Source organism: Pristiophorus japonicus, chromosome 8 (assembly GCF_044704955.1).
Source record: "Pristiophorus japonicus isolate sPriJap1 chromosome 8, sPriJap1.hap1, whole genome shotgun sequence".
NCBI classification, from domain to species: domain Eukaryota; kingdom Metazoa; phylum Chordata; class Chondrichthyes; family Pristiophoridae; genus Pristiophorus; species Pristiophorus japonicus.
The window spans coordinates 174,999,779-175,018,668 of NC_091984.1; the positions used below are offsets into that span (position 1 = coordinate 174,999,779).

General features: G+C 48.4%; 22 non-coding genes across 22 annotated transcripts; 11 read left to right on the forward strand and 11 right to left on the reverse strand.

The window, feature by feature from the left end:
- Positions 1 to 94: 94 nt before the first annotated feature.
- On the forward strand, positions 95 to 213 carry trnal-caa (transfer RNA leucine (anticodon CAA)). Its single transcript has 2 exons — positions 95 to 132; positions 168 to 213. It is a non-coding gene; the product is annotated as a tRNA-Leu (tRNA).
- A 937-nt stretch (positions 214 to 1,150) lies between these two features.
- Positions 1,151 to 1,232, reverse strand: trnal-aag (transfer RNA leucine (anticodon AAG)). Its single transcript has one exon. It is a non-coding gene; the product is annotated as a tRNA-Leu (tRNA).
- Positions 1,233 to 1,857: 625 nt separating this feature from the next.
- On the forward strand, positions 1,858 to 1,976 carry trnal-caa (transfer RNA leucine (anticodon CAA)). The gene is made up of 2 exons: positions 1,858 to 1,895; positions 1,931 to 1,976. It is a non-coding gene; the product is annotated as a tRNA-Leu (tRNA).
- Positions 1,977 to 2,913: 937 nt separating this feature from the next.
- Positions 2,914 to 2,995, reverse strand: trnal-aag (transfer RNA leucine (anticodon AAG)). Its single transcript has one exon. It is a non-coding gene; the product is annotated as a tRNA-Leu (tRNA).
- Positions 2,996 to 3,642: 647 nt separating this feature from the next.
- trnal-caa (transfer RNA leucine (anticodon CAA)) lies at positions 3,643 to 3,761 on the forward strand. Its single transcript has 2 exons — positions 3,643 to 3,680; positions 3,716 to 3,761. It is a non-coding gene; the product is annotated as a tRNA-Leu (tRNA).
- Positions 3,762 to 4,698: 937 nt separating this feature from the next.
- Positions 4,699 to 4,781, reverse strand: trnal-aag (transfer RNA leucine (anticodon AAG)). Its single transcript has one exon. It is a non-coding gene; the product is annotated as a tRNA-Leu (tRNA).
- Positions 4,782 to 5,406: 625 nt separating this feature from the next.
- trnal-caa (transfer RNA leucine (anticodon CAA)) lies at positions 5,407 to 5,525 on the forward strand. Its single transcript has 2 exons — positions 5,407 to 5,444; positions 5,480 to 5,525. It is a non-coding gene; the product is annotated as a tRNA-Leu (tRNA).
- A 937-nt stretch (positions 5,526 to 6,462) lies between these two features.
- Positions 6,463 to 6,544, reverse strand: trnal-aag (transfer RNA leucine (anticodon AAG)). Its single transcript has one exon. It is a non-coding gene; the product is annotated as a tRNA-Leu (tRNA).
- Positions 6,545 to 7,169: 625 nt separating this feature from the next.
- On the forward strand, positions 7,170 to 7,288 carry trnal-caa (transfer RNA leucine (anticodon CAA)). Its single transcript has 2 exons — positions 7,170 to 7,207; positions 7,243 to 7,288. It is a non-coding gene; the product is annotated as a tRNA-Leu (tRNA).
- A 936-nt stretch (positions 7,289 to 8,224) lies between these two features.
- trnal-aag (transfer RNA leucine (anticodon AAG)) lies at positions 8,225 to 8,306 on the reverse strand. The gene has a single exon. It is a non-coding gene; the product is annotated as a tRNA-Leu (tRNA).
- Positions 8,307 to 8,931: 625 nt separating this feature from the next.
- On the forward strand, positions 8,932 to 9,050 carry trnal-caa (transfer RNA leucine (anticodon CAA)). Its single transcript has 2 exons — positions 8,932 to 8,969; positions 9,005 to 9,050. It is a non-coding gene; the product is annotated as a tRNA-Leu (tRNA).
- A 936-nt stretch (positions 9,051 to 9,986) lies between these two features.
- On the reverse strand, positions 9,987 to 10,068 carry trnal-aag (transfer RNA leucine (anticodon AAG)). The gene has a single exon. It is a non-coding gene; the product is annotated as a tRNA-Leu (tRNA).
- Positions 10,069 to 10,693: 625 nt separating this feature from the next.
- On the forward strand, positions 10,694 to 10,812 carry trnal-caa (transfer RNA leucine (anticodon CAA)). The gene is made up of 2 exons: positions 10,694 to 10,731; positions 10,767 to 10,812. It is a non-coding gene; the product is annotated as a tRNA-Leu (tRNA).
- A 937-nt stretch (positions 10,813 to 11,749) lies between these two features.
- On the reverse strand, positions 11,750 to 11,831 carry trnal-aag (transfer RNA leucine (anticodon AAG)). Its single transcript has one exon. It is a non-coding gene; the product is annotated as a tRNA-Leu (tRNA).
- A 625-nt stretch (positions 11,832 to 12,456) lies between these two features.
- On the forward strand, positions 12,457 to 12,575 carry trnal-caa (transfer RNA leucine (anticodon CAA)). The gene is made up of 2 exons: positions 12,457 to 12,494; positions 12,530 to 12,575. It is a non-coding gene; the product is annotated as a tRNA-Leu (tRNA).
- Positions 12,576 to 13,512: 937 nt separating this feature from the next.
- trnal-aag (transfer RNA leucine (anticodon AAG)) lies at positions 13,513 to 13,594 on the reverse strand. Its single transcript has one exon. It is a non-coding gene; the product is annotated as a tRNA-Leu (tRNA).
- Positions 13,595 to 14,219: 625 nt separating this feature from the next.
- Positions 14,220 to 14,338, forward strand: trnal-caa (transfer RNA leucine (anticodon CAA)). Its single transcript has 2 exons — positions 14,220 to 14,257; positions 14,293 to 14,338. It is a non-coding gene; the product is annotated as a tRNA-Leu (tRNA).
- A 937-nt stretch (positions 14,339 to 15,275) lies between these two features.
- Positions 15,276 to 15,357, reverse strand: trnal-aag (transfer RNA leucine (anticodon AAG)). The gene has a single exon. It is a non-coding gene; the product is annotated as a tRNA-Leu (tRNA).
- Positions 15,358 to 15,982: 625 nt separating this feature from the next.
- trnal-caa (transfer RNA leucine (anticodon CAA)) lies at positions 15,983 to 16,101 on the forward strand. Its single transcript has 2 exons — positions 15,983 to 16,020; positions 16,056 to 16,101. It is a non-coding gene; the product is annotated as a tRNA-Leu (tRNA).
- Positions 16,102 to 17,038: 937 nt separating this feature from the next.
- On the reverse strand, positions 17,039 to 17,120 carry trnal-aag (transfer RNA leucine (anticodon AAG)). The gene has a single exon. It is a non-coding gene; the product is annotated as a tRNA-Leu (tRNA).
- Positions 17,121 to 17,745: 625 nt separating this feature from the next.
- trnal-caa (transfer RNA leucine (anticodon CAA)) lies at positions 17,746 to 17,864 on the forward strand. The gene is made up of 2 exons: positions 17,746 to 17,783; positions 17,819 to 17,864. It is a non-coding gene; the product is annotated as a tRNA-Leu (tRNA).
- Positions 17,865 to 18,801: 937 nt separating this feature from the next.
- trnal-aag (transfer RNA leucine (anticodon AAG)) lies at positions 18,802 to 18,883 on the reverse strand. Its single transcript has one exon. It is a non-coding gene; the product is annotated as a tRNA-Leu (tRNA).
- Positions 18,884 to 18,890: the final 7 nt, after the last annotated feature.

An 18,890-nucleotide genomic window follows, 5' to 3' on the forward strand; every position in this document is an offset into this window, starting at 1 on the left:
CGTTGTGTGTTTGCACAGGAGGAAGAATTGTGAGGCTGCTCAGTAAGTGTGCAGAATTTGCAGCACATTTTCCTGCAGCTGCTGCACGACCATTGTCAGGATGGCCGAGTGGTCTAAGGCGCCAGACTCAAGGACTGTTAATCCTTACCTTACCAAAGGTTGGTGTATTCTGGTCCCTTTCTAGGGGCGTGGGTTCGAATCCCACTTCTGACATTAACTTTTTATCCAGACAAATGCCAGCCAGCGTCAAAAAGCCTGCTCAACTGGCTTTAAATTTGCAAGTGGTCACCTCAAGCTCCTCAACGCTATTGGCGTTTGCCAATAAGCGAAAGGCACCGCACCGCCCACAGACCAACTTGTTTTGCTCTCTAAACTTATCACATTCTAACCCTGTTCTCGGGGATAGGGTTTAAAATCAGACTTCTCCTTTCAACCCATTCCCACACTAAAAAGCAGCAGACTCAAAGCATGACATTTTTATCCTCCCGCGTTGCTGAATTCCACGTTGCTTTCTCGTACTGTGGCTTTCAATCCCACTGCAGACAGTGGTGGTTCTCAGAAAAAGGGCACCACTGTCAAAGAATGAGATTTCTTCCACACAAAGGCTGCTCAAATCTGCTCCGTTCCTCAGGCAGGGAATTACTTGCAATGTTTACTTCCGACATTAACACATTTTGCCAGTATAAAAGGCACCAGAGCCAAACAAGTCAGGTATTAGCATGTGAAAGTTGCCAGAGTCGATGCCTTGGTGGACCGAGGCCTTTCAATGCTCAGACTGATGCTTACGGCCAAGGGCACAATAGTGTCAGGAAGGCCGAGTGGAGTGAGGCGCCAGACTCAAAGACTGTTAATCCTTAACTGACCAAAGGTCGGCGAATTCCGGTCCCTTTCTAGGGGCGTGGGTTGCAATCCCACCTCTGACGTGACATTTTTCCCCACACAAATGCAGCCAGCGTCAAAAGGCCTGTTGAACTGGCCTTCAATTTCCAAGTGGCAACATCAAACTCTTCAACGGTTTGCCAACAAACTGAAGGCACCGTTCTCAGCTCAACCTCTTTTCCACACCAAAATAGTCATATCACAACACAGCGGGAGCCGACTGCTTCATGGCTCGCGGTGAAGGGGCGCAAATATTACACGCCACAAATTCTGGCAGCGGTGGGATTCGAACCCACGCCTCCGAAGAGACTGGAGCCTTAATCCAGCGCCTTAGACCGCTCGGCCACGCTACCACTGGCAGCAGTTTCCGTTCTGGAACTAGTGACCGGTGAGTGAAATGTGACTTTGCTTTGGGCAAGATAATAATCAAGGCCATTGAAGTGGCAGACGGTAAACTCTCGAGAAATGATTTTGCAGCATACAGGTCCACAGGGCAACACCAGTAATTAGGTGCACGTTGGAACGAAGCAGTTACAACCTTCATTCAATATTTATTCCGACATCAACGTCACTGACAAAACCAGATTATCTGGTCATGATCACATTGCCGTTTGTGGGATCTTGCTGTGTGCAAACTGGCTGCGGCGTTCCCCACATTGCAACAGTGCCTTCACTTTTACAATACTTCATTGGCTGTGAAGCGCCTTGGGACGTCGTTCGGTCATGAAAGGCGCTTTCGAAATACAATACAGAAAATGTTACCCGATAGCTGACAAAATGCGAGCTGTTGCGAGAAATACCTGTGTTTGAATGTTGGTTGCATTGCAGGGATGATGAACTTAATGACTGGCGCTGCCTGTTAAGTCCTGTCGTAAGAATGTGTGCGTTGTGTGTTTGCACAGGAGGAAGAATTGTGAGGCTGCTCAGTAAGTGTGCAGAATTTGCAGCACATTTTCCTGCAGCTGCTGCACGACCATTGTCAGGATGGCCGAGTGGTCTAAGGCGCCAGACTCAAGGACTGTTAATCCTTACCTTACCAAAGGTTGGTGTATTCTGGTCCCTTTCTAGGGGCGTGGGTTCGAATCCCACTTCTGACATTAACTTTTTATCCAGACAAATGCCAGCCAGCGTCAAAAAGCCTGCTCAACTGGCTTTAAATTTGCAAGTGGTCACCTCAAGCTCCTCAACGCTATTGGCGTTTGCCAATAAGCGAAAGGCACCGCACCGCCCACAGACCAACTTGTTTTGCTCTCTAAACTTATCACATTCTAACCCTGTTCTCGGGGATAGGGTTTAAAATCAGACTTCTCCTTTCAACCCATTCCCACACTAAAAAGCAGCAGACTCAAAGCATGACATTTTTATCCTCCCGCGTTGCTGAATTCCACGTTGCTTTCTCGTACTGTGGCTTTCAATCCCACTGCAGACAGTGGTGGTTCTCAGAAAAAGGGCACCACTGTCAAAGAATGAGATTTCTTCCACACAAAGGCTGCTCAAATCTGCTCCGTTCCTCAGGCAGGGAATTACTTGCAATGTTTACTTCCGACATTAACACATTTTGCCAGTATAAAAGGCACCAGAGCCAAACAAGTCAGGTATTAGCATGTGAAAGTTGCCAGAGTCGATGCCTTGGTGGACCGAGGCCTTTCAATGCTCAGACTGATGCTTACGGCCAAGGGCACAATAGTGTCAGGAAGGCCGAGTGGAGTGAGGCGCCAGACTCAAAGACTGTTAATCCTTAACTGACCAAAGGTCGGCGAATTCCGGTCCCTTTCTAGGGGCGTGGGTTGCAATCCCACCTCTGACGTGACATTTTTCCCCACACAAATGCAGCCAGCGTCAAAAGGCCTGTTGAACTGGCCTTCAATTTACAAGTGGCAACATCAAACTCTTCAACGGTTTGCCAACAAACTGAAGGCACCGTTCTCAGCTCAACCTCTTTTCCACACCAAAATAGTCATATCACAACACAGCGGGAGCCGACTGCTTCATGGCTCGCGGTGAAGGGGCGCAAATATTACACGCCACAAATTCTGGCAGCGGTGGGATTCGAACCCACGCCTCCGAAGAGACTGGAGCCTTAATCCAGCGCCTTAGACCGCTCGGCCACGCTACCACTGGCAGCAGTTTCCGTTCTGGAACTAGTGACCGGTGAGTGAAATGTGACTTTGCTTTGGGCAAGATAATAATCAAGGCCATTGAAGTGGCAGACGGTAAACTCTCGAGAAATGATTTTGCAGCATACAGGTCCACAGGGCAACACCAGTAATTAGGTGCACGTTGGAACGAAGCAGTTACAACCTTCATTCAATATTTATTCCGACATCAACGTCACTGACAAAACCAGATTATCTGGTCATGATCACATTGCCGTTTGTGGGATCTTGCTGTGTGCAAACTGGCTGCGGCGTTCCCCACATTGCAACAGTGCCTTCACTTTTACAATACTTCATTGGCTGTGAAGCGCCTTGGGACGTCGTTCGGTCATGAAAGGCGCTTTCGAAATACAATACAGAAAATGTTACCCGATAGCTGACAAAATGCGAGCTGTTGCGAGAAATACCTGTGTTTGAATGTTGGTTGCATTGCAGGGATGATGAACTTAATGACTGGCGCTGCCTGTTAAGTCCTGTCGTAAGAATGTGTGCGTTGTGTGTTTGCACAGTGTGCGTTGTGTGTTTGCACAGGAGGAAGAATTGTGAGGCTGCTCAGTAAGTGTGCAGAATTTGCAGCACATTTTCCTGCAGCTGCTGCACGACCATTGTCAGGATGGCCGAGTGGTCTAAGGCGCCAGACTCAAGGACTGTTAATCCTTACCTTACCAAAGGTTGGTGTATTCTGGTCCCTTTCTAGGGGCGTGGGTTCGAATCCCACTTCTGACATTAACTTTTTATCCAGACAAATGCCAGCCAGCGTCAAAAAGCCTGCTCAACTGGCTTTAAATTTGCAAGTGGTCACCTCAAGCTCCTCAACGCTATTGGCGTTTGCCAATAAGCGAAAGGCACCGCACCGCCCACAGACCAACTTGTTTTGCTCTCTAAACTTATCACATTCTAACCCTGTTCTCGGGGATAGGGTTTAAAATCAGACTTCTCCTTTCAACCCATTCCCACACTAAAAAGCAGCAGACTCAAAGCATGACATTTTTATCCTCCCGCGTTGCTGAATTCCACGTTGCTTTCTCGTACTGTGGCTTTCAATCCCACTGCAGACAGTGGTGGTTCTCAGAAAAAGGGCACCACTGTCAAAGAATGAGATTTCTTCCACACAAAGGCTGCTCAAATCTGCTCCGTTCCTCAGGCAGGGAATTACTTGCAATGTTTACTTCCGACATTAACACATTTTGCCAGTATAAAAGGCACCAGAGCCAAACAAGTCAGGTATTAGCATGTGAAAGTTGCCAGAGTCGATGCCTTGGTGGACCGAGGCCTTTCAATGCTCAGACTGATGCTTACGGCCAAGGGCACAATAGTGTCAGGAAGGCCGAGTGGAGTGAGGCGCCAGACTCAAAGACTGTTAATCCTTAACTGACCAAAGGTCGGCGAATTCCGGTCCCTTTCTAGGGGCGTGGGTTGCAATCCCACCTCTGACGTGACATTTTTCCCCACACAAATGCAGCCAGCGTCAAAAGGCCTGTTGAACTGGCCTTCAATTTACAAGTGGCAACATCAAACTCTTCAACGGTTTGCCAACAAACTGAAGGCACCGTTCTCAGCTCAACCTCTTTTCCACACCAAAATAGTCATATCACAACACAGCGGGAGCCGACTGCTTCATGGCTCGCGGTGAAGGGGCGCAAATATTACACGCCACAAATTCTGGCAGCGGTGGGATTCGAACCCACTGCCTCCGAAGAGACTGGAGCCTTAATCCAGCGCCTTAGACCGCTCGGCCACGCTACCACTGGCAGCAGTTTCCGTTCTGGAACTAGTGACCGGTGAGTGAAATGTGACTTTGCTTTGGGCAAGATAATAATCAAGGCCATTGAAGTGGCAGACGGTAAACTCTCGAGAAATGATTTTGCAGCATACAGGTCCACAGGGCAACACCAGTAATTAGGTGCACGTTGGAACGAAGCAGTTACAACCTTCATTCAATATTTATTCCGACATCAACGTCACTGACAAAACCAGATTATCTGGTCATGATCACATTGCCGTTTGTGGGATCTTGCTGTGTGCAAACTGGCTGCGGCGTTCCCCACATTGCAACAGTGCCTTCACTTTTACAATACTTCATTGGCTGTGAAGCGCCTTGGGACGTCGTTCGGTCATGAAAGGCGCTTTCGAAATACAATACAGAAAATGTTACCCGATAGCTGACAAAATGCGAGCTGTTGCGAGAAATACCTGTGTTTGAATGTTGGTTGCATTGCAGGGATGATGAACTTAATGACTGGCGCTGCCTGTTAAGTCCTGTCGTAAGAATGTGTGCGTTGTGTGTTTGCACAGGAGGAAGAATTGTGAGGCTGCTCAGTAAGTGTGCAGAATTTGCAGCACATTTTCCTGCAGCTGCTGCACGACCATTGTCAGGATGGCCGAGTGGTCTAAGGCGCCAGACTCAAGGACTGTTAATCCTTACCTTACCAAAGGTTGGTGTATTCTGGTCCCTTTCTAGGGGCGTGGGTTCGAATCCCACTTCTGACATTAACTTTTTATCCAGACAAATGCCAGCCAGCGTCAAAAAGCCTGCTCAACTGGCTTTAAATTTGCAAGTGGTCACCTCAAGCTCCTCAACGCTATTGGCGTTTGCCAATAAGCGAAAGGCACCGCACCGCCCACAGACCAACTTGTTTTGCTCTCTAAACTTATCACATTCTAACCCTGTTCTCGGGGATAGGGTTTAAAATCAGACTTCTCCTTTCAACCCATTCCCACACTAAAAAGCAGCAGACTCAAAGCATGACATTTTTATCCTCCCGCGTTGCTGAATTCCACGTTGCTTTCTCGTACTGTGGCTTTCAATCCCACTGCAGACAGTGGTGGTTCTCAGAAAAAGGGCACCACTGTCAAAGAATGAGATTTCTTCCACACAAAGGCTGCTCAAATCTGCTCCGTTCCTCAGGCAGGGAATTACTTGCAATGTTTACTTCCGACATTAACACATTTTGCCAGTATAAAAGGCACCAGAGCCAAACAAGTCAGGTATTAGCATGTGAAAGTTGCCAGAGTCGATGCCTTGGTGGACCGAGGCCTTTCAATGCTCAGACTGATGCTTACGGCCAAGGGCACAATAGTGTCAGGAAGGCCGAGTGGAGTGAGGCGCCAGACTCAAAGACTGTTAATCCTTAACTGACCAAAGGTCGGCGAATTCCGGTCCCTTTCTAGGGGCGTGGGTTGCAATCCCACCTCTGACGTGACATTTTTCCCCACACAAATGCAGCCAGCGTCAAAAGGCCTGTTGAACTGGCCTTCAATTTACAAGTGGCAACATCAAACTCTTCAACGGTTTGCCAACAAACTGAAGGCACCGTTCTCAGCTCAACCTCTTTTCCACACCAAAATAGTCATATCACAACACAGCGGGAGCCGACTGCTTCATGGCTCGCGGTGAAGGGGCGCAAATATTACACGCCACAAATTCTGGCAGCGGTGGGATTCGAACCCACGCCTCCGAAGAGACTGGAGCCTTAATCCAGCGCCTTAGACCGCTCGGCCACGCTACCACTGGCAGCAGTTTCCGTTCTGGAACTAGTGACCGGTGAGTGAAATGTGACTTTGCTTTGGGCAAGATAATAATCAAGGCCATTGAAGTGGCAGACGGTAAACTCTCGAGAAATGATTTTGCAGCATACAGGTCCACAGGGCAACACCAGTAATTAGGTGCACGTTGGAACGAAGCAGTTACAACCTTCATTCAATATTTATTCCGACATCAACGTCACTGACAAAACCAGATTATCTGGTCATGATCACATTGCCGTTTGTGGGATCTTGCTGTGTGCAAACTGGCTGCGGCGTTCCCCACATTGCAACAGTGCCTTCACTTTTACAATACTTCATTGGCTGTGAAGCGCCTTGGGACGTCGTTCGGTCATGAAAGGCGCTTTCGAAATACAATACAGAAAATGTTACCCGATAGCTGACAAAATGCGAGCTGTTGCGAGAAATACCTGTGTTTGAATGTTGGTTGCATTGCAGGGATGATGAACTTAATGACTGGCGCTGCCTGTTAAGTCCTGTCGTAAGAATGTGTGCGTTGTGTGTTTGCACAGGAGGAAGAATTGTGAGGCTGCTCAGTAAGTGTGCAGAATTTGCAGCACATTTTCCTGCAGCTGCTGCACGACCATTGTCAGGATGGCCGAGTGGTCTAAGGCGCCAGACTCAAGGACTGTTAATCCTTACCTTACCAAAGGTTGGTGTATTCTGGTCCCTTTCTAGGGGCGTGGGTTCGAATCCCACTTCTGACATTAACTTTTTATCCAGACAAATGCCAGCCAGCGTCAAAAAGCCTGCTCAACTGGCTTTAAATTTGCAAGTGGTCACCTCAAGCTCCTCAACGCTATTGGCGTTTGCCAATAAGCGAAAGGCACCGCACCGCCCACAGACCAACTTGTTTTGCTCTCTAAACTTATCACATTCTAACCCTGTTCTCGGGGATAGGGTTTAAAATCAGACTTCTCCTTTCAACCCATTCCCACACTAAAAAGCAGCAGACTCAAAGCATGACATTTTTATCCTCCCGCGTTGCTGAATTCCACGTTGCTTTCTCGTACTGTGGCTTTCAATCCCACTGCAGACAGTGGTGGTTCTCAGAAAAAGGGCACCACTGTCAAAGAATGAGATTTCTTCCACACAAAGGCTGCTCAAATCTGCTCCGTTCCTCAGGCAGGGAATTACTTGCAATGTTACTTCCGACATTAACACATTTTGCCAGTATAAAAGGCACCAGAGCCAAACAAGTCAGGTATTAGCATGTGAAAGTTGCCAGAGTCGATGCCTTGGTGGACCGAGGCCTTTCAATGCTCAGACTGATGCTTACGGCCAAGGGCACAATAGTGTCAGGAAGGCCGAGTGGAGTGAGGCGCCAGACTCAAAGACTGTTAATCCTTAACTGACCAAAGGTCGGCGAATTCCGGTCCCTTTCTAGGGGCGTGGGTTGCAATCCCACCTCTGACGTGACATTTTTCCCCACACAAATGCAGCCAGCGTCAAAAGGCCTGTTGAACTGGCCTTCAATTTACAAGTGGCAACATCAAACTCTTCAACGGTTTGCCAACAAACTGAAGGCACCGTTCTCAGCTCAACCTCTTTTCCACACCAAAATAGTCATATCACAACACAGCGGGAGCCGACTGCTTCATGGCTCGCGGTGAAGGGGCGCAAATATTACACGCCACAAACTCTGGCAGCGGTGGGATTCGAACCCACGCCTCCGAAGAGACTGGAGCCTTAATCCAGCGCCTTAGACCGCTCGGCCACGCTACCACTGGCAGCAGTTTCCGTTCTGGAACTAGTGACCGGTGAGTGAAATGTGACTTTGCTTTGGGCAAGATAATAATCAAGGCCATTGAAGTGGCAGACGGTAAACTCTCGAGAAATGATTTTGCAGCATACAGGTCCACAGGGCAACACCAGTAATTAGGTGCACGTTGGAACGAAGCAGTTACAACCTTCATTCAATATTTATTCCGACATCAACGTCACTGACAAAACCAGATTATCTGGTCATGATCACATTGCCGTTTGTGGGATCTTGCTGTGTGCAAACTGGCTGCGGCGTTCCCCACATTGCAACAGTGCCTTCACTTTTACAATACTTCATTGGCTGTGAAGCGCCTTGGGACGTCGTTCGGTCATGAAAGGCGCTTTCGAAATACAATACAGAAAATGTTACCCGATAGCTGACAAAATGCGAGCTGTTGCGAGAAATACCTGTGTTTGAATGTTGGTTGCATTGCAGGGATGATGAACTTAATGACTGGCGCTGCCTGTTAAGTCCTGTCGTAAGAATGTGTGCGTTGTGTGTTTGCACAGGAGGAAGAATTGTGAGGCTGCTCAGTAAGTGTGCAGAATTTGCAGCACATTTTCCTGCAGCTGCTGCACGACCATTGTCAGGATGGCCGAGTGGTCTAAGGCGCCAGACTCAAGGACTGTTAATCCTTACCTTACCAAAGGTTGGTGTATTCTGGTCCCTTTCTAGGGGCGTGGGTTCGAATCCCACTTCTGACATTAACTTTTTATCCAGACAAATGCCAGCCAGCGTCAAAAAGCCTGCTCAACTGGCTTTAAATTTGCAAGTGGTCACCTCAAGCTCCTCAACGCTATTGGCGTTTGCCAATAAGCGAAAGGCACCGCACCGCCCACAGACCAACTTGTTTTGCTCTCTAAACTTATCACATTCTAACCCTGTTCTCGGGGATAGTGTTTAAAATCAGACTTCTCCTTTCAACCCATTCCCACACTAAAAAGCAGCAGACTCAAAGCATGACATTTTTATCCTCCCGCGTTGCTGAATTCCACGTTGCTTTCTCGTACTGTGGCTTTCAATCCCACTGCAGACAGTGGTGGTTCTCAGAAAAAGGGCACCACTGTCAAAGAATGAGATTTCTTCCACACAAAGGCTGCTCAAATCTGCTCCGTTCCTCAGGCAGGGAATTACTTGCAATGTTACTTCCGACATTAACACATTTTGCCAGTATAAAAGGCACCAGAGCCAAACAAGTCAGGTATTAGCATGTGAAAGTTGCCAGAGTCGATGCCTTGGTGGACCGAGGCCTTTCAATGCTCAGACTGATGCTTACGGCCAAGGGCACAATAGTGTCAGGAAGGCCGAGTGGAGTGAGGCGCCAGACTCAAAGACTGTTAATCCTTAACTGACCAAAGGTCGGCGAATTCCGGTCCCTTTCTAGGGGCGTGGGTTGCAATCCCACCTCTGACGTGACATTTTTCCCCACACAAATGCAGCCAGCGTCAAAAGGCCTGTTGAACTGGCCTTCAATTTACAAGTGGCAACATCAAACTCTTCAACGGTTTGCCAACAAACTGAAGGCACCGTTCTCAGCTCAACCTCTTTTCCACACCAAAATAGTCATATCACAACACAGCGGGAGCCGACTGCTTCATGGCTCGCGGTGAAGGGGCGCAAATATTACACGCCACAAATTCTGGCAGCGGTGGGATTCGAACCCACGCCTCCGAAGAGACTGGAGCCTTAATCCAGCGCCTTAGACCGCTCGGCCACGCTACCACTGGCAGCAGTTTCCGTTCTGGAACTAGTGACCGGTGAGTGAAATGTGACTTTGCTTTGGGCAAGATAATAATCAAGGCCATTGAAGTGGCAGACGGTAAACTCTCGAGAAATGATTTTGCAGCATACAGGTCCACAGGGCAACACCAGTAATTAGGTGCACGTTGGAACGAAGCAGTTACAACCTTCATTCAATATTTATTCCGACATCAACGTCACTGACAAAACCAGATTATCTGGTCATGATCACATTGCCGTTTGTGGGATCTTGCTGTGTGCAAACTGGCTGCGGCGTTCCCCACATTGCAACAGTGCCTTCACTTTTACAATACTTCATTGGCTGTGCAGCGCCTTGGGACGTCGTTCGGTCATGAAAGGCGCTTTCGAAATACAATACAGAAAATGTTACCCGATAGCTGACAAAATGCGAGCTGTTGCGAGAAATACCTGTGTTTGAATGTTGGTTGCATTGCAGGGATGATGAACTTAATGACTGGCGCTGCCTGTTAAGTCCTGTCGTAAGAATGTGTGCGTTGTGTGTTTGCACAGGAGGAAGAATTGTGAGGCTGCTCAGTAAGTGTGCAGAATTTGCAGCACATTTTCCTGCAGCTGCTGCACGACCATTGTCAGGATGGCCGAGTGGTCTAAGGCGCCAGACTCAAGGACTGTTAATCCTTACCTTACCAAAGGTTGGTGTATTCTGGTCCCTTTCTAGGGGCGTGGGTTCGAATCCCACTTCTGACATTAACTTTTTATCCAGACAAATGCCAGCCAGCGTCAAAAAGCCTGCTCAACTGGCTTTAAATTTGCAAGTGGTCACCTCAAGCTCCTCAACGCTATTGGCGTTTGCCAATAAGCGAAAGGCACCGCACCGCCCACAGACCAACTTGTTTTGCTCTCTAAACTTATCACATTCTAACCCTGTTCTCGGGGATAGGGTTTAAAATCAGACTTCTCCTTTCAACCCATTCCCACACTAAAAAGCAGCAGACTCAAAGCATGACATTTTTATCCTCCCGCGTTGCTGAATTCCACGTTGCTTTCTCGTACTGTGGCTTTCAATCCCACTGCAGACAGTGGTGGTTCTCAGAAAAAGGGCACCACTGTCAAAGAATGAGATTTCTTCCACACAAAGGCTGCTCAAATCTGCTCCGTTCCTCAGGCAGGGAATTACTTGCAATGTTTACTTCCGACATTAACACATTTTGCCAGTATAAAAGGCACCAGAGCCAAACAAGTCAGGTATTAGCATGTGAAAGTTGCCAGAGTCGATGCCTTGGTGGACCGAGGCCTTTCAATGCTCAGACTGATGCTTACGGCCAAGGGCACAATAGTGTCAGGAAGGCCGAGTGGAGTGAGGCGCCAGACTCAAAGACTGTTAATCCTTAACTGACCAAAGGTCGGCGAATTCCGGTCCCTTTCTAGGGGCGTGGGTTGCAATCCCACCTCTGACGTGACATTTTTCCCCACACAAATGCAGCCAGCGTCAAAAGGCCTGTTGAACTGGCCTTCAATTTACAAGTGGCAACATCAAACTCTTCAACGGTTTGCCAACAAACTGAAGGCACCGTTCTCAGCTCAACCTCTTTTCCACACCAAAATAGTCATATCACAACACAGCGGGAGCCGACTGCTTCATGGCTCGCGGTGAAGGGGCGCAAATATTACACGCCACAAATTCTGGCAGCGGTGGGATTCGAACCCACGCCTCCGAAGAGACTGGAGCCTTAATCCAGCGCCTTAGACCGCTCGGCCACGCTACCACTGGCAGCAGTTTCCGTTCTGGAACTAGTGACCGGTGAGTGAAATGTGACTTTGCTTTGGGCAAGATAATAATCAAGGCCATTGAAGTGGCAGACGGTAAACTCTCGAGAAATGATTTTGCAGCATACAGGTCCACAGGGCAACACCAGTAATTAGGTGCACGTTGGAACGAAGCAGTTACAACCTTCATTCAATATTTATTCCGACATCAACGTCACTGACAAAACCAGATTATCTGGTCATGATCACATTGCCGTTTGTGGGATCTTGCTGTGTGCAAACTGGCTGCGGCGTTCCCCACATTGCAACAGTGCCTTCACTTTTACAATACTTCATTGGCTGTGAAGCGCCTTGGGACGTCGTTCGGTCATGAAAGGCGCTTTCGAAATACAATACAGAAAATGTTACCCGATAGCTGACAAAATGCGAGCTGTTGCGAGAAATACCTGTGTTTGAATGTTGGTTGCATTGCAGGGATGATGAACTTAATGACTGGCGCTGCCTGTTAAGTCCTGTCGTAAGAATGTGTGCGTTGTGTGTTTGCACAGGAGGAAGAATTGTGAGGCTGCTCAGTAAGTGTGCAGAATTTGCAGCACATTTTCCTGCAGCTGCTGCACGACCATTGTCAGGATGGCCGAGTGGTCTAAGGCGCCAGACTCAAGGACTGTTAATCCTTACCTTACCAAAGGTTGGTGTATTCTGGTCCCTTTCTAGGGGCGTGGGTTCGAATCCCACTTCTGACATTAACTTTTTATCCAGACAAATGCCAGCCAGCGTCAAAAAGCCTGCTCAACTGGCTTTAAATTTGCAAGTGGTCACCTCAAGCTCCTCAACGCTATTGGCGTTTGCCAATAAGCGAAAGGCACCGCACCGCCCACAGACCAACTTGTTTTGCTCTCTAAACTTATCACATTCTAACCCTGTTCTCGGGGATAGGGTTTAAAATCAGACTTCTCCTTTCAACCCATTCCCACACTAAAAAGCAGCAGACTCAAAGCATGACATTTTTATCCTCCCGCGTTGCTGAATTCCACGTTGCTTTCTCGTACTGTGGCTTTCAATCCCACTGCAGACAGTGGTGGTTCTCAGAAAAAGGGCACCACTGTCAAAGAATGAGATTTCTTCCACACAAAGGCTGCTCAAATCTGCTCCGTTCCTCAGGCAGGGAATTACTTGCAATGTTTACTTCCGACATTAACACATTTTGCCAGTATAAAAGGCACCAGAGCCAAACAAGTCAGGTATTAGCATGTGAAAGTTGCCAGAGTCGATGCCTTGGTGGACCGAGGCCTTTCAATGCTCAGACTGATGCTTACGGCCAAGGGCACAATAGTGTCAGGAAGGCCGAGTGGAGTGAGGCGCCAGACTCAAAGACTGTTAATCCTTAACTGACCAAAGGTCGGCGAATTCCGGTCCCTTTCTAGGGGCGTGGGTTGCAATCCCACCTCTGACGTGACATTTTTCCCCACACAAATGCAGCCAGCGTCAAAAGGCCTGTTGAACTGGCCTTCAATTTACAAGTGGCAACATCAAACTCTTCAACGGTTTGCCAACAAACTGAAGGCACCGTTCTCAGCTCAACCTCTTTTCCACACCAAAATAGTCATATCACAACACAGCGGGAGCCGACTGCTTCATGGCTCGCGGTGAAGGGGCGCAAATATTACACGCCACAAATTCTGGCAGCGGTGGGATTCGAACCCACGCCTCCGAAGAGACTGGAGCCTTAATCCAGCGCCTTAGACCGCTCGGCCACGCTACCACTGGCAGCAGTTTCCGTTCTGGAACTAGTGACCGGTGAGTGAAATGTGACTTTGCTTTGGGCAAGATAATAATCAAGGCCATTGAAGTGGCAGACGGTAAACTCTCGAGAAATGATTTTGCAGCATACAGGTCCACAGGGCAACACCAGTAATTAGGTGCACGTTGGAACGAAGCAGTTACAACCTTCATTCAATATTTATTCCGACATCAACGTCACTGACAAAACCAGATTATCTGGTCATGATCACATTGCCGTTTGTGGGATCTTGCTGTGTGCAAACTGGCTGCGGCGTTCCCCACATTGCAACAGTGCCTTCACTTTTACAATACTTCATTGGCTGTGAAGCGCCTTGGGACGTCGTTCGGTCATGAAAGGCGCTTTCGAAATACAATACAGAAAATGTTACCCGATAGCTGACAAAATGCGAGCTGTTGCGAGAAATACCTGTGTTTGAATGTTGGTTGCATTGCAGGGATGATGAACTTAATGACTGGCGCTGCCTGTTAAGTCCTGTCGTAAGAATGTGTGCGTTGTGTGTTTGCACAGGAGGAAGAATTGTGAGGCTGCTCAGTAAGTGTGCAGAATTTGCAGCACATTTTCCTGCAGCTGCTGCACGACCATTGTCAGGATGGCCGAGTGGTCTAAGGCGCCAGACTCAAGGACTGTTAATCCTTACCTTACCAAAGGTTGGTGTATTCTGGTCCCTTTCTAGGGGCGTGGGTTCGAATCCCACTTCTGACATTAACTTTTTATCCAGACAAATGCCAGCCAGCGTCAAAAAGCCTGCTCAACTGGCTTTAAATTTGCAAGTGGTCACCTCAAGCTCCTCAACGCTATTGGCGTTTGCCAATAAGCGAAAGGCACCGCACCGCCCACAGACCAACTTGTTTTGCTCTCTAAACTTATCACATTCTAACCCTGTTCTCGGGGATAGGGTTTAAAATCAGACTTCTCCTTTCAACCCATTCCCACACTAAAAAGCAGCAGACTCAAAGCATGACATTTTTATCCTCCCGCGTTGCTGAATTCCACGTTGCTTTCTCGTACTGTGGCTTTCAATCCCACTGCAGACAGTGGTGGTTCTCAGAAAAAGGGCACCACTGTCAAAGAATGAGATTTCTTCCACACAAAGGCTGCTCAAATCTGCTCCGTTCCTCAGGCAGGGAATTACTTGCAATGTTTACTTCCGACATTAACACATTTTGCCAGTATAAAAGGCACCAGAGCCAAACAAGTCAGGTATTAGCATGTGAAAGTTGCCAGAGTCGATGCCTTGGTGGACCGAGGCCTTTCAATGCTCAGACTGATGCTTACGGCCAAGGGCACAATAGTGTCAGGAAGGCCGAGTGGAGTGAGGCGCCAGACTCAAAGACTGTTAATCCTTAACTGACCAAAGGTCGGCGAATTCCGGTCCCTTTCTAGGGGCGTGGGTTGCAATCCCACCTCTGACGTGACATTTTTCCCCACACAAATGCAGCCAGCGTCAAAAGGCCTGTTGAACTGGCCTTCAATTTACAAGTGGCAACATCAAACTCTTCAACGGTTTGCCAACAAACTGAAGGCACCGTTCTCAGCTCAACCTCTTTTCCACACCAAAATAGTCATATCACAACACAGCGGGAGCCGACTGCTTCATGGCTCGCGGTGAAGGGGCGCAAATATTACACGCCACAAATTCTGGCAGCGGTGGGATTCGAACCCACGCCTCCGAAGAGACTGGAGCCTTAATCCAGCGCCTTAGACCGCTCGGCCACGCTACCACTGGCAGCAGTTTCCGTTCTGGAACTAGTGACCGGTGAGTGAAATGTGACTTTGCTTTGGGCAAGATAATAATCAAGGCCATTGAAGTGGCAGACGGTAAACTCTCGAGAAATGATTTTGCAGCATACAGGTCCACAGGGCAACACCAGTAATTAGGTGCACGTTGGAACGAAGCAGTTACAACCTTCATTCAATATTTATTCCGACATCAACGTCACTGACAAAACCAGATTATCTGGTCATGATCACATTGCCGTTTGTGGGATCTTGCTGTGTGCAAACTGGCTGCGGCGTTCCCCACATTGCAACAGTGCCTTCACTTTTACAATACTTCATTGGCTGTGAAGCGCCTTGGGACGTCGTTCGGTCATGAAAGGCGCTTTCGAAATACAATACAGAAAATGTTACCCGATAGCTGACAAAATGCGAGCTGTTGCGAGAAATACCTGTGTTTGAATGTTGGTTGCATTGCAGGGATGATGAACTTAATGACTGGCGCTGCCTGTTAAGTCCTGTCGTAAGAATGTGTGCGTTGTGTGTTTGCACAGGAGGAAGAATTGTGAGGCTGCTCAGTAAGTGTGCAGAATTTGCAGCACATTTTCCTGCAGCTGCTGCACGACCATTGTCAGGATGGCCGAGTGGTCTAAGGCGCCAGACTCAAGGACTGTTAATCCTTACCTTACCAAAGGTTGGTGTATTCTGGTCCCTTTCTAGGGGCGTGGGTTCGAATCCCACTTCTGACATTAACTTTTTATCCAGACAAATGCCAGCCAGCGTCAAAAAGCCTGCTCAACTGGCTTTAAATTTGCAAGTGGTCACCTCAAGCTCCTCAACGCTATTGGCGTTTGCCAATAAGCGAAAGGCACCGCACCGCCCACAGACCAACTTGTTTTGCTCTCTAAACTTATCACATTCTAACCCTGTTCTCGGGGATAGGGTTTAAAATCAGACTTCTCCTTTCAACCCATTCCCACACTAAAAAGCAGCAGACTCAAAGCATGACATTTTTATCCTCCCGCGTTGCTGAATTCCACGTTGCTTTCTCGTACTGTGGCTTTCAATCCCACTGCAGACAGTGGTGGTTCTCAGAAAAAGGGCACCACTGTCAAAGAATGAGATTTCTTCCACACAAAGGCTGCTCAAATCTGCTCCGTTCCTCAGGCAGGGAATTACTTGCAATGTTTACTTCCGACATTAACACATTTTGCCAGTATAAAAGGCACCAGAGCCAAACAAGTCAGGTATTAGCATGTGAAAGTTGCCAGAGTCGATGCCTTGGTGGACCGAGGCCTTTCAATGCTCAGACTGATGCTTACGGCCAAGGGCACAATAGTGTCAGGAAGGCCGAGTGGAGTGAGGCGCCAGACTCAAAGACTGTTAATCCTTAACTGACCAAAGGTCGGCGAATTCCGGTCCCTTTCTAGGGGCGTGGGTTGCAATCCCACCTCTGACGTGACATTTTTCCCCACACAAATGCAGCCAGCGTCAAAAGGCCTGTTGAACTGGCCTTCAATTTACAAGTGGCAACATCAAACTCTTCAACGGTTTGCCAACAAACTGAAGGCACCGTTCTCAGCTCAACCTCTTTTCCACACCAAAATAGTCATATCACAACACAGCGGGAGCCGACTGCTTCATGGCTCGCGGTGAAGGGGCGCAAATATTACACGCCACAAATTCTGGCAGCGGTGGGATTCGAACCCACGCCTCCGAAGAGACTGGAGCCTTAATCCAGCGCCTTAGACCGCTCGGCCACGCTACCACTGGCAGCAGTTTCCGTTCTGGAACTAGTGACCGGTGAGTGAAATGTGACTTTGCTTTGGGCAAGATAATAATCAAGGCCATTGAAGTGGCAGACGGTAAACTCTCGAGAAATGATTTTGCAGCATACAGGTCCACAGGGCAACACCAGTAATTAGGTGCACGTTGGAACGAAGCAGTTACAACCTTCATTCAATATTTATTCCGACATCAACGTCACTGACAAAACCAGATTATCTGGTCATGATCACATTGCCGTTTGTGGGATCTTGCTGTGTGCAAACTGGCTGCGGCGTTCCCCACATTGCAACAGTGCCTTCACTTTTACAATACTTCATTGGCTGTGCAGCGCCTTGGGACGTCGTTCGGTCATGAAAGGCGCTTTCGAAATACAATACAGAAAATGTTACCCGATAGCTGACAAAATGCGAGCTGTTGCGAGAAATACCTGTGTTTGAATGTTGGTTGCATTGCAGGGATGATGAACTTAATGACTGGCGCTGCCTGTTAAGTCCTGTCGTAAGAATGTGTGCGTTGTGTGTTTGCACAGGAGGAAGAATTGTGAGGCTGCTCAGTAAGTGTGCAGAATTTGCAGCACATTTTCCTGCAGCTGCTGCACGACCATTGTCAGGATGGCCGAGTGGTCTAAGGCGCCAGACTCAAGGACTGTTAATCCTTACCTTACCAAAGGTTGGTGTATTCTGGTCCCTTTCTAGGGGCGTGGGTTCGAATCCCACTTCTGACATTAACTTTTTATCCAGACAAATGCCAGCCAGCGTCAAAAAGCCTGCTCAACTGGCTTTAAATTTGCAAGTGGTCACCTCAAGCTCCTCAACGCTATTGGCGTTTGCCAATAAGCGAAAGGCACCGCACCGCCCACAGACCAACTTGTTTTGCTCTCTAAACTTATCACATTCTAACCCTGTTCTCGGGGATAGGGTTTAAAATCAGACTTCTCCTTTCAACCCATTCCCACACTAAAAAGCAGCAGACTCAAAGCATGACATTTTTATCCTCCCGCGTTGCTGAATTCCACGTTGCTTTCTCGTACTGTGGCTTTCAATCCCACTGCAGACAGTGGTGGTTCTCAGAAAAAGGGCACCACTGTCAAAGAATGAGATTTCTTCCACACAAAGGCTGCTCAAATCTGCTCCGTTCCTCAGGCAGGGAATTACTTGCAATGTTTACTTCCGACATTAACACATTTTGCCAGTATAAAAGGCACCAGAGCCAAACAAGTCAGGTATTAGCATGTGAAAGTTGCCAGAGTCGATGCCTTGGTGGACCGAGGCCTTTCAATGCTCAGACTGATGCTTACGGCCAAGGGCACAATAGTGTCAGGAAGGCCGAGTGGAGTGAGGCGCCAGACTCAAAGACTGTTAATCCTTAACTGACCAAAGGTCGGCGAATTCCGGTCCCTTTCTAGGGGCGTGGGTTGCAATCCCACCTCTGACGTGACATTTTTCCCCACACAAATGCAGCCAGCGTCAAAAGGCCTGTTGAACTGGCCTTCAATTTACAAGTGGCAACATCAAACTCTTCAACGGTTTGCCAACAAACTGAAGGCACCGTTCTCAGCTCAACCTCTTTTCCACACCAAAATAGTCATATCACAACACAGCGGGAGCCGACTGCTTCATGGCTCGCGGTGAAGGGGCGCAAATATTACACGCCACAAATTCTGGCAGCGGTGGGATTCGAACCCACGCCTCCGAAGAGACTGGAGCCTTAATCCAGCGCCTTAGACCGCTCGGCCACGCTACCACTGGCA